An 11,158-nucleotide genomic window follows, 5' to 3' on the forward strand; every position below is an offset into this window, starting at 1 on the left:
GAATGAATGAAGTATTTATTAAGGTCTCACTCTCTTAAGAACACTTTGCTATGCAGAGTATACAAATGAAAAGGCCATATATTCCCTAATCTTAAGGAACTCATATTCTACTATAATGTGAATTATCATTCACCCACATGCCCCTTTTTTGAGGAGAAAGTTGGGGCATTTTAACAAATGCACATTTTTTCATTTTAAATTGCTAATGATAGTTTTTAAAATAAAAATGTAAAATGTTAGTATTATATAAAATAAATTATGCCCATGATGTTATGGCATTGCTATAAAAATATTAGTAATGTTTTATAACTACAAATGCCATTAGTACCTACATAATACTAAAAATTTTGTCAGTATTAGCAAATATGTATATATATATACACATATGAATGTACATTATATATCATATTTTAAACCATTGAATTCCCAAAGTAGATTGAAGTCAGAAGGAAGTTGGCATTAAAAACAGGTTGAGAAGTCAAATGAAATAATGCGACTCAGTGATAAAATCCAGGGAAATTATTTAAAGGTTAACCGTCCTTACCATTGTTACTTGAACACTGTAGCTGAACTCTTGACATATGACTGCTCAATTAGCTAAGGAAAATTTTTTTTTAAATGTAAATCCTCATTCATTCCATATAGGAGACTTGGCTTTCATGGCTTAATATTTGTCTTTAATAATGGACAATCAATATTGACATTGACTATATGGTTGTTTTATCACTTTTAAGTGAACAACAGACAATTATATGAAAACTACTATTTGCCTTTTAATATATTTTGGCTGTATGTTGAAATGCCAGAAATGTGTTTTTCAGCTATTCCCCAAAGCAATAATATAGCCATGCTGTTCCTTTAAAGGAAAATTAAACTATATTTAGCCATTGCTAAAGTGCTCTCAACTAAAAAAAATACTTAAATAATATATCCACAAACTATTATGTTGTCTTTACTTCATGGCCATTTAGTTTTGCATACACATAACCAATGTTTTAGTAACAGTACTGAGGGTTTCATATGTAAGACATTATTCACAGTATGTTTCCTGTTATTTTGCATAGCATTATTCTTTGTGAAAATAATGTTTTGGCCTCAGGAGGAATATTGCAATTGAATGCACAGCAATATATTTTTGGGATGGAGCCATAGTACTAGGGTTTAATTTTTTAAAAAATTACCTTGGCAATCAAAGCAGCATAGCCATAATGGGGGAGGGAGAGAGAAAGAGAGGAAGGAGTAATAGAAGATGTTTCAATTCTATTTTTTAAAATTTATATGTTAAACTGTTCAGTTAATAGATAAAAGTTATCTATCTTTAAAAAAAAAATACTACTGCAGCTAGTACTATTAGTGCTACAGTATATGTTGTTTACATGAGATGTAGGTAGATGAAAGAAGTGTGGAGCAACCTATAAATGGGTGGGTGTAGGCAAAGTGATGGCTGTTGTACAAGATAATTCCAGTGCCAGGGTTACAAAAAGAGTAGGAGTTTTAAATGAATTTGAAATACAGGTACTTTATCTTGGAAATTAAACACTAGCTTTGGAAACAGTCCTGTAAGCTGTCTATGTTCTAGTTGAGTTTACACTCATTGCAAAAGTGTCAGGATCAATTGTCATTTGAATTAGTATTTTGTTTTTATTATTCTTAGACAGGTTTCTGCCATACTAATGTGGATTATCTTCCAACAAAAGGTAAGTAAGTTCACATCATGATGTTTATATTTGGGAAATTATTTTTTTTTCTTTTGACCAAGCCAAATATGACAGATTCTTCAGAACAGGAATGAAAAGAAAATGTCTCAAGAATCTAAAGAATTTAAATAGGTCTGGCAGTTTGCATATATATAAACCTGGCAAAAGGATTCATTTTTACAAGATCAGTATCTGTCTTCAAAGGTCTTCCTGCAATGTTAGTATGGTTGTTAATGTAGACCTACATGCTCTTCCTGGGTGTTGGTTGTATGGTTTGTTATAAAGGTAGCTGATGTGTATATCCTTTCTATTCTAAAGCAGAAGTCTAATATTTTTACTTTATTTATAAAACAACATCTTTCAAAATGGGTTTTATATATGTTTCCAAATAAATGCTGAGTGCATGGTGCTATCATATCCCTAAATGCATATACCATATCGCTATTTTCTTTGGGTTCAGTTTCCTACCCCATTCCTATTGCTTCCACGTGAAGAGTTCTCTTTGAAGTCAATGGAAGCTCTGCATGTGGGAGAGATTCATGGTGTGTGGAGAGGGATGAGAATTGCAAATGCGGTTTTGCAGCTTCATAAATAACATACTTATTCAAAAATTTAAACAACTAAGCTTAGAGTTGATATCTAATGTCAATGCTTCTCTATTCCAAAACCTCAAACCTGACTTGATCCTTTGTTTAGCTTAGGGTTATTATTTTTTAATACTTTGAAAAAATGAAATGTTGAAAGTCAACACCAACTGCAGTTGTCTCGTGGCTTCTCCTTCCTTATGAAAAAGCACAAGGATCTACACTTGAATTTTGTTACATACCCCTCAAACCTGTTCTGTCTCAACCTCTAAGGACTGGAATGATTGAACAATCTATAGAACATCTGATCCTTGGTCTAGAGTTTTCTCCTTACAATAACAATTACTACAAATTGCCTGTATGGCTGGTTTCCTTTTGAATGAACTTCCTGGGTAAGGTTTAAAAACTAAAGACCATAGAATTCAGAGTGAAAAGGGACATTAGAGATGATGTTCTCCAATCCTTTTATCTTGGAAACAAAGAATCTAAGGCCCACATTAAAACACAAACCAAAATAAAACTTTCTTAGTGACAAATAAAGAGAAGATTCAGGTTTGAAACCAAAATAATTTATTTCCAAATCCAAATCTCTTTCTAGTTTCTTATATTAATTTTTAAAAATCTGTCATTAGATTTAAAATTTTATTTAACTCAGTTATATGCCAAATTATCTTCTTTTAGATTAAATGTTATGTTTTAGCTTTTATTAAAATTTTATCTAATTCATAATTCTCTGATTTGAAAAAGGTCGTTTTTGACTGTTTTCTTTTCATGTCGGGGAGAATTGCAGCAATAGATCCTTTGGGAAGGAAAGACTGGATCTGAGCTCCTGATACAAAATGTAAGAAAATTAACCACCTTGGCCTTCCTTGCCTACTATTAAATCAAATCAAAGATTCTGCATGTAACAAAATGCAGTGGCTCTTTCTTCAAGGTAATGAATTGTGAAGAAGGTCTACCTCAAACAAGTCTGCCCCAAAGTATTTACCATCCTCTTCTTGCTTTTTACTCTTGGTGCATAGTGGATTTCCACAGCTGAATTTTGACTATTTTTTCCTTTGTTTTAATTAGACATTCCTGAATTCTTTTTAGTTATTTTTGAAAATTTTTTCCCCAGTTTCTGCTAAGGCTGTCAGTTGAAACACTCATTTGGAATCTTGGGTTGTTCTTCCCTCCTCATTCTCATTTTCTCATTTTCTCCCTCTCCCATTTCCTTTCCCCTCCCTCTTCTCCCTCTTCTAGTCTTTGGATCCTCATCCTCCTCATCTTCCTCCTTCTCCTCCTCCTGCTCCTCCTCTTTCTCCTACTCCCTCAAGTGACTAAAGAGCTGGTACTGTTTCTAATTAACTAACAAAGTTTCTAATTATCTAACAAATTGGATTTGTGAATTCCATGCAAAAATTTCAAGTGGAAACTCTATTCCCTTTGGAGTAAGGAAGCATTTCTGTGAGCTGCAGGATGAGGATGCACCTCAAAACTTTTAAATGTTCAGGACTTGCTCTAGAGCTATTATTCCACATCCTACTATGATGAATCAATCAGTGGTTATGGGTCCACAGAGTTTGGCTACTATATCAAAGTTGGAGATTTACTTTTTTTCCCCCTGTGAATTGTAGACCTCCTTCATTGCAATCATATATCCCTGTAACACGTATCTATGTGTAGCATCTCTTTAGTAGAATGGCAGAAAGATGGTCACCTGAAAGAAAAATTTGGGCACATTTTGTTTCAAGTTTATGGACACAATTGAAAATCTCACCCTAGGCATACATCCATGAATTTTATCAGGCTGTCATGGCTATAAAAAAAGTTATTCATGAAAGAATTTTAATGCAACCTTTGCAGCTTAGAAAAGTCCAATGAAATTATATAGTTTTGGTTGTTATGTATTGGAAAATGTTGGGAAGCAAGAAAGACAATATAAAATGAACATAGATTCTACTGCAAAAATCCCAATCAAAATGAATATTTAAATCTTACTGAGTTAGAAAACACATTTCCTCTAATGGAGAAAGAAGTATATCATGTTAATATATTTCCTTTTTCAATATTGTTGTTTTGATTAGGTTTTTAAATATCCATTTAAATAGTCACAAAAATGTAAATATTAGTCAACTATATCACGCTATGAGATTCCTCTTACACATAATAATATAGTATAGACATGTAAGATGTATAATAGTCTTATTTCAAAGACTATCTCTACCAATCTCAAAAAATGTTTCCTTTTGATAATAAAGCCAAACCTGTACGCTAATCCATGAAAGTAAAATCCTGCTATATAAATATCTTATCAATTATATTTTCATTGCAGTGAAAACTTAGGTAATAATCTTCATTTTATGGGAAATATGAAACCTGAAACACAAGAGACTTAATTAAATAATATTTTTAAATATATTTCTACCCTTTTTAAAGTTTCATTTCTTTTCTATTTCTTTTGCCTCCTCTTCAAGGAAAGCGGCCCAAGGTGGAGTATTTGCACAGCATCTATAAGAGCTTGTTTCACTCGCCAGTTCTGCTAACTGCTCAAATGAAGAAGCACAGAGAAAGTACTCTTTTAAAATATCTGGTAATTGGGGGGGCGGAGCAAAGATGGAAGAGTGGAAAAACACATATACTCTAGCACTTCCCCTGTAGCCCACAAAATACCTGTAAAAAATGATTCTCAACAAATTGCAGAGCAGCAGAAACCACAGAACAACAGAGTGAAAGAGATTTCCAGCCAAAGGTAACCTGGAAGGCCAATAGGAAAGGTCTATCTCACAGGATGCTGAGCAGAGTGGAGCCCAGCCCTGGCCTTGCAGCACTGGGAGAAACAAGACCTGAACAGACCTTTGGGGCAGAATTCCCATCAGAGAGGGTCTCAGATCCCTCAACTCACAAGCAAAAAAGAAAGCTTCAAAGGTCAGTGTGGGAGGGCTTTCCCAGCTGGGTAAGAGGGTAGCAGGGTCCCCCCAGCACCAGCCCAGGCAGTGGCAGAGGTGACGGTGGCAGCAGCAGTGCATAGCAGACAGCTGCAGTAGCCTTGGAAGTAGCCTGGGTCCATTGTCCAGGCAGCTCAACTGAAAGCCTCTGGGGGAATTGAGCAGCTGATCTCAACCTCAGCCTTGAGCACAGTACTGGGAGGAGGAGGAGCACTAGGACCCTCCTCTTGACAAAGGATTCAGAAGTCAAGTAACTGGCTGGGAAAATGCCCCCAAAAAGGGGGGGAAAAGGCATAAGACCATAAAAGATTATTTTCTTAGTGAGCAGTTGTCTCCTTCCATCCCTTCAGATTAGAAAGAACAAGGCATACTGTCAAAGGAAGTCAAAGTTTCTGCCTTCAGCACCTCTAAAATGAATATGAAATGGGTTTAAGTCATAGAAGAGCTAGAAAAGCAAGTCAGCAGCTTGCTAAAGGAGAACCAAAAAATGTGGAGGAAAATAGCACCTTTAAAAATAGGCTAAATCAATTGGAAAAAGAGGTCCAAAAAGTCAATGAGAAGAAAGAACCTTTAAAAAGCGGAATTAGTCAAATGAAAAAGAAGGTTCAAAAGCTCAGTGAACAAAATAGTTCTTTAAAAGAGAGACTGGAGTTCAAGGAAGCTAATGGCTATGAGATAAATCAAGATGTTAAAAAACAAAACCATAAGACTGAAAAAATAGAAGATAATGTGAAACATCTCATTGGAAAAACAACTGACCTGGAAAATATTTACCGAAGAGACAATTTAAAAATTATGGCATTACCTGAAAGCCATGATCAAAAAAAAAGACCCTAGACATTATCTTTCTTGAAATTATCAAGGAAAACTGCCCTGACATTCTAAAATCAGAGGGTAAAATAGACATTGAAAGAATCCGTTGATTTCCTCCTGAAAGAGACCCCAAAATAGAACCTCCTAGGAATATTGTGGCCAAATTTCAGAGTTCCCAGGTCAAGGAGAAAATATTGCAAGCATCTAGAAAGAAGCAATTTGAGTAGTGTGGAAATAAAATCAGGATAACACAGGATCTGGCAGCTTCAACATTAAAGGATAGAAGGGCTTGGAATAATATATTCAAGAAGTCAAAGAAACTGGGATTATAACCAAGAATCATCTACCCAGCAAAACTGAGTATAATACTTCAGGGGGGGAAATGGTCATTCAATGATATAGGGGACTTTCAAGCATTCTTGATGAAAAGACCAGAAGTGAATAGAAAACTTGGCTTTCAAACACAAGAATCAAGAGAAGCATTAAAAGGTAGACAGGAAAGAAAAATCACATAGGACTTTCTAAAGCTGAACTGTTTACATTCCTACATGGAAAGATAATATTTGTAACTCTTGAGACTTTTCTCAATATTTGGGTAGGTGGAGGGATTTTATACACACACACACACACACACACACACACACACACACGTAGACAGAGAGTATAGGTTGAGTTCAATCAGAAGAGATGATATCTATCAAAAAAATAAAATTAAGGGGTGAGAGAGGAAAATATTGGGAGGAGAAAGGGACAACTGGAATGGGGCAGGCTATCACTCATAAAAGAGATAAGAAAAATCTTGTTCAATGGAAGAGAATAGGGAGGAGGTGAGAGGGGAAAAGTGAAGCTACTCTCTTCACATATGGCTTAAGAAGGGAATAGCATGCTCACTAAATTTGGTATGAAAATCTATCTTACACTACAGAAAAGTAGGGGAGAAAGGAACAAGTGGAGTGAGGGGGATGATAGAAGGGAGGGCAAATGAATAAAGGAAGTAACTAGAAGGAAACACTTTTGGAAAGAGATAAGGTCAAATGATAGAATAGAAAAAAGGGGGGGCAGGGTAGGATGGAGGGCAATATAGTTAGTCTTACACAACATGACTATTAAGGAAGTCTTTTGCAAAATGACACATATATAGCCTGTATTGAATTGCTTGCCTTCTCAGTAGGGATGGGTAGGGAGGAAGGAGAGAGAGAAGCTGGAATTCAAAGTATTAGTAAGAAATGTTGAGAACTATTATTGCATGTAACTGGGAAATAAGAAATACAGGTAATAGGGTATATAAATTAACCTTGCCTTACAAGAAAAGAGAGAAGATGGGGATAAAGGAAGGGTCAGATGTGATAGAAGGCAGGATACATTGAGGGAAGGGGTCATCAGAATGCAAGGTATTATGGGATGGGGGAGGGAAGAGATGGGGAGAAAAACTGGAACTCAAAATTTTGTGGAAATGGATGTCAAAATCTAAAAATAAATAAATAAAATATCTGGTAATTCACACAACTTCTCTTGAAGATATTGAGAACACCTCACTCATATCAGAACCTTCAGATCCCTTAAACAGAGAATGATTTTCACCAAAATTCATCTTCTTTTTCACATGTTGCAAGTATGAAAAGGTTGGCATTGAACGGCACTAGTTTCCTTATTAGGAGTCTAAATTACTGGCTGGGTCTTTTGCTTTATCTTCTTGCTTTCTTTCAAACACTTGAAGCTTTGTATTCTTTGTTTTATGATCTTTATGTTTTGAATCTAATTTTCTGCTTCTAATGTCACATCTGCATCAGTCCTATCCTGATTTTAACTTCATCACGTACTTTGTTGACCTCTTCATTAGCTGAAAAAAAAAACAAACCCAAAACCTTATCAATGTTCTCCCCAGCATTAACCTTCACTCGTCTCTTCACTGTTAGGATATCTCCAAGTGTGTGTTCATCGCTTCCATAGCTTGAACCTGTGAAAAATGTCTCCTTCATATATTGCTATATTTTCAATAGGGCTGTAATTAGCTCAAGGCATGCAAGGCATATCCAATACTTAACAAGGTTCTTGTCATCTGGAAGCTTTACAGTGAGCTCTCTTAGTGTTGAAAATACTTCTTCCATTGACATCCTTTATTAATTAAGCTCAAGCATTCAGAAAATATTTTGTTAATTTTACCAGTGAATAATCTTTGTTCATCTTCTTCTGCAAAGGTGGTCTAGAAAGTGTAAATTTGTTTTTGTTTTTGTTTTTTTACCCCTATGGTAATTCCTTTTAAGAAGTAGCAGACTGACCAGACATACGTGGTCCAAAATTACTCTACTCTTGTCATTTTATCAACCAGATGAGCTCTTCTCTCTTCTGATGATTCTTTGGGTAATGTCATTCTTCTCATATCCTTCTCTAGAATTTATATCTAAAGATATTTAGAGGTGTTTGAGGGGAGAGCTGAGGCAAGTCCCTGCCTTTACTCCACCATCTTGGCTGTTCCTGTCCTTCAATTGCTTCCCATTTTCTTTTATTGTAGAAATCAGGTTTGTTTTGACATTTGATAGAACTGGCTTTAATAGTGGTAATCTCTTTTTATGCAGCTCTTTTTTGATAGTAGCGATGACAGAGGTTCTACCAGTGCCTTCTTTCTCCTCATTCTATATAGAATCAATTTGTTTTTTTTTTTTCTTTTTCTTGAAGGTTGAAAGGTAATTCTGTTCTGGGAAGTAGTACCATTAAATTTAGTGGAAAGAGTAACAGATATTGTTCTACCACCTGTCATAGCTGTTGGTAAGTTGTAAGGAGCTGGTTCTCCTTACAGAGTGAGGCCTTATTTTATTTTTTTTAGTTGAATTATTTTATTTGTTTTCATGATTTGACAATCGCTTCCATATATCTTAGATTTTTTTCCACTCCCTCCTCCTTATTTCCCCCTCCCTTCTCACTCTCTCCCTGAGATGTCATACAATCTTATACACATTCTACATGTGCATTTCTATTAAATGCAAGTTGCATAGAAAAATTAAAAGAAATAGGAGAAACCACAAAACAAAACATAATACAAAAGAAAATGGTCTGTTTCTGTCTGAGATCCAGTTCCATAGTTCTTTCTCTGCATGTGGAAGGCATTTTGCCTCGAGTCCATTGAAAATTTTTTAGTCAGTGCATGTCAATGAAGTACTAAGTCTAACAGAAAAAATTTCTCCCTCACTGTGGTTGTTGCTTTGTACAAAGTTCTCCTGGTTCTGCTCCTTTCACTCAGTGTCATTTCATATAAGTCTTTCCAGGCTTCTCTGAAGTCTTGCTGTTCATCATTTCTCATAGCACCATAGTATTCCATTACATTCTTATACCACAACTTGTTTGGCCATTCCCCAATTGCTGGGCATCCCCTTGATTTCCAGTTTTTGGCCACCACAAAGAGAGCTGCTATAAATATATACCTGCTATAAATATATAAAGGGCACATGTGGGACCCTTTCCAATTTCTGTGATCTCTTTGGGATAGAATCCCAGAAGCGATATTGGTGGGTCAAAGGGTATACACATTTTTGTAACCCTTTGGTCATAGTTCCAAATTGCTCTCCAGAATAGTTGGATCAGTTCACAGCTCCACCAACAATATATTAGTGTTCCAACTCTGCCACATCTTCTCCAATATTTATCATCTTCCTGTTTTGTCATATTAGCCAATCTAATAGGTGTGATGTGGTACCTCAGAGTTGTTTTGATTTTCATCTCTCTTATCAATAGTGATTTAGAGCATTTTTTTTGATATGATCATAGATAGCTTTAATTTCTTCCTCTGAAAATTACCTGTTCATATCTTTTGACCATTTATCAATCTGGGAATGACTTGCATTCTTGTACATTTGACTCAGTTTCTACAAATTTTAGAAATGAGGGTGAGACCTTCTTTTAAAAACAGTACTCAAAGTGTTTTTACTTGTTCAGGAGTTTTCATCTTTAACTGCTGGTGGCTTTTGAAATGTTAATTTTAGACTGGACAACTTGACCTTGATAAGAACCAAGGAAGGGTTTCTTTAGCAAGGTAACTTCCTACTTCCACTTTTCTGCAACGAGCTGCTTCTCCTTATTATTTTTCTTAAGGTGCAATGTTTGACTATGTGAGAAATAGCAAATTTTTGAGTCATCTTCATTTGGTGACATTTTTATAATCTGATCACAATTCTCAGTTGAATTTGTCAATATATTGGTACATTTTAAAGGAAAATCATTTCTTTATACTGTTGTTTTCTCCATATAAGCTGATTAATAATTTCTTTATCATCCATGTTGGTGTTTGGTTCCTTCTTGACTGGCTCTCTAGAAATTTTTCTATTAAAAGACGATATTATTGGTTATCTGCTTTTCCTATAATTTTAAGACAGAAATACTTTTCTTTCTGCAAGACATTCGTTAAGTTTTTGTCTTCCTTGCTCATCTAAAGATACAGGTAAAATCCTGTGGCCCAGAAGTGAGGAGAGTGACTTATAATGAAAGACACTGTCCATCTCCAGAGAAAAAATTGATGGAATCTTAATTCATATTAAGTATACCTTTCTTTATTTTCTTTATTTTTTTTTGCTTTTTTTTGGGGGGGGGTGACTGTGTTTTCCCCCCACAACACTGATAACATGAAAACATGCTTTGCATAATTGTACATGTATAATTAATCTCAAATTACTTACATTCTTAATGAGAGGGAGAAAGGAAGGAGAAGGGACAGAATTTGAGACATATTTTTAAAATAAATGTTAAAAATTGTTCTTACATATAATTGGGGGAAAACAAAATATTAAATCATTATAAAAACAAAATGAGGGGGATCTGAGTGGGGTAGATGGTCTTTCAAGCTATTTATGATGCTATGAAAATAGACCTGTTTGAGACTCACAGATGAATGAGAGCAGAATATGAAATTAGTGCACTAGAGGTTAATAAAAATGTGTGAATGGCAAGAAGTAAGCTCTCACATGACCAATAAGAGCACAGAGTAGCACCAGGGAAATTTAGTCACAAAAATATAGTTAAAAATAAAGACAGAAAAATGGGAAAAAGGAAGTATGGATTAGCATAAAATAAGGAAGAAGCTATTGGGGACCTATTTAAGAGTTCAGAAATAAGACCTATGTCTCTCTCTAGAAGACCTTTTGAGAGA

At 35.1% G+C, this 11,158-nt stretch overlaps 1 pseudogene; it reads right to left on the bottom strand.

Moving 5' to 3' along the window:
- Window positions 1-4,701: 4,701 nt before the first annotated feature.
- Window positions 4,702-10,511, bottom strand: LOC140502518 (cytoskeleton-associated protein 2-like; annotated as a pseudogene).
- Window positions 10,512-11,158: the final 647 nt, after the last annotated feature.

Source organism: Notamacropus eugenii, chromosome 4, assembly GCF_028372415.1.
Source record: "Notamacropus eugenii isolate mMacEug1 chromosome 4, mMacEug1.pri_v2, whole genome shotgun sequence".
NCBI lineage: Eukaryota > Metazoa > Chordata > Mammalia > Diprotodontia > Macropodidae > Notamacropus > Notamacropus eugenii.